This window comes from Bubalus kerabau, chromosome 1 (genome assembly GCF_029407905.1).
Source record: "Bubalus kerabau isolate K-KA32 ecotype Philippines breed swamp buffalo chromosome 1, PCC_UOA_SB_1v2, whole genome shotgun sequence".
Taxonomy (NCBI): domain Eukaryota; kingdom Metazoa; phylum Chordata; class Mammalia; order Artiodactyla; family Bovidae; genus Bubalus; species Bubalus kerabau.
Window position 1 is genome coordinate 206061768 of NC_073624.1, and position 2102 is coordinate 206063869.

Sequence of the window (2102 nt, forward strand, 5' to 3'; positions counted from 1 at the left end):
CAAACCACAGAGTGGGCACGCTAGCCCTAGATGCTGACCCTGGGAAGATGAGTCCCCTTAGCTGGTCTGAAAGGGGAGCTCACAGGAGGGCTGTAAGAGAACTTGTGAAGAGTGCTCATATGCTTGCTTACTCCCAGGAACAAGGCTGAGGAAGCAGACTGACACTCTGTGGGCTCTAGGTGGTTTCCCGAAACCATCCCAGCACCTGCCCTGTCCCCTCTAGCTCTACATTACAGCCCCCCACCAGGGTGAAGGCTGCCATTTCCAGAAGGAGTGCAAACTCAGGGGAGACAGAGCGGGCTCAGACCTAGTTCTGCCTCTGAACATGCGAGGGCAGCCAGTACTGCTGTTCACGAAGGCAATGGATGAGGAAACATCTGGAACTTTGACTGGCACACCGAGACCAGCCCATCGGGCTCCCTGGATCACATCTGGCACCTGCTCTGGGTCCTCAGGCTTCAGCACTGCTTCCCTCTGGGGCAAAAGGACCACTGCCTCGAGCTCGGAGAACACACACTTCGCAGGAACAGAATCAGCTCTGACCTGACCCTCAGGGCTGCTCTTCCAGCATCTTGGGCTCTCCCCCTGCCCCTAACAGGGCACGGATAGCCACTGGGCGCAGGAGAAGACCTGGTTCATACCTGGGCCTGGCACTACCCCTCCACCTCCAGCCCCACTCCCACCAAGGCAGTAATTGCCAGCACACCCTGGGGAAAGACATGACTTGTGTTCAACTCAGACCCAGCTTTCCCACCACAGCCACGGGGCAGACAGACACTTCATAAAAGCGTTCCCTCACAAGGACATCCCTTCAAGACAGGGATAAGTAACTGGTTCCTCTAATTTCATAGAGATAGAGAAAGTTCAACATAATAAGAAAACAGAGGATTTGCTATAAACAAAAGGAAAAAAACCCTAAAGACAATTAATGAAACAGATGAATAATTTACCAGATAAAGAGTTCAAAGCATTCATAATGAGAATGCTAACTGAATTTGAGAAAAGAACAGATGAACAGATGAAAAGTGTAGCAAAGAAATACGAAACAGCTGGAGCTGAAGAATATGATACCCGAAATGAAAAACACACTAGAAGAAATGACCAGCAGAATAGGGGACACAGAAGAACACATGAGTGATTTGGAAGACAGAACAATGAAAACCACTCAAAGCAGTAAAAAGAAAGCAAATTTGTAAAAACGAAGATACTTAAAAGGACCTCTATGTTAACATCATACTAGGATTCACTTATTAAGGGTGTCAAAAGGGGAAGAAAGAGAGTAAGAGGTTGAAAATGTATTTGATTATTATGGCTGAAAACTTCTCAAACCCAAAGACACCCAGGTACAGGAAGTACAAAGGGTCCCAAACACGATGAACCCAAAGAGACCCACAACCAGACATACATGCAAGACCAGAAACCATAGAATTCCTAGAAGAAAACATAGGACATTTTTTGACATAAATTGAAAATTTTCCAGGGGCTCTTTCTCTGAAGACCGACTCATTGGAAAACACTCTGATGCTGAGAAATATTGAGGGCAGGAGGACAAGGGGGCGACAGAGAATGAGATGGTTAGATGGCATCACTGACTCAATGGACAGGAATTTGAGCAAATTCTAGGAGACAGTGAAGGACAGGGAAGCCTGGTGTGCGGCAGTCCAAGGGGTCAGACACAAAGAGTCAGACACAACCGAGTGACTGAACAATAGCAACAATTGAAGAGAAAGGGAAAAAAAAGCAAAAATAAACAAATGGGACCCAATTAAACTTTAAAGCTTTTGCACAGTGATGAAAACCACTGACAAAATTAAAAGACAGCCTACTAAATGGGAGAAAATATTTGCTATTGACAGGACCGAAAAGGGATATCCAAATACAGAAACAGCTCATACAATTCAACTGGAAAAAAAAAAAAAAAGATAGGCAGAAGACCTGAATAGCTAGTTTTTTGAAGAAGACATATGGATGGCAACAGGCAAATGAAAAATTATTCAATGTCACTACTCACTAAAGAACGGCAAATCAAAACCAAAATGAAATATCAGCTCACACCTGTTAAAATGGCTATCTTCAAAAAGACCATAAATTATCGATGTTCG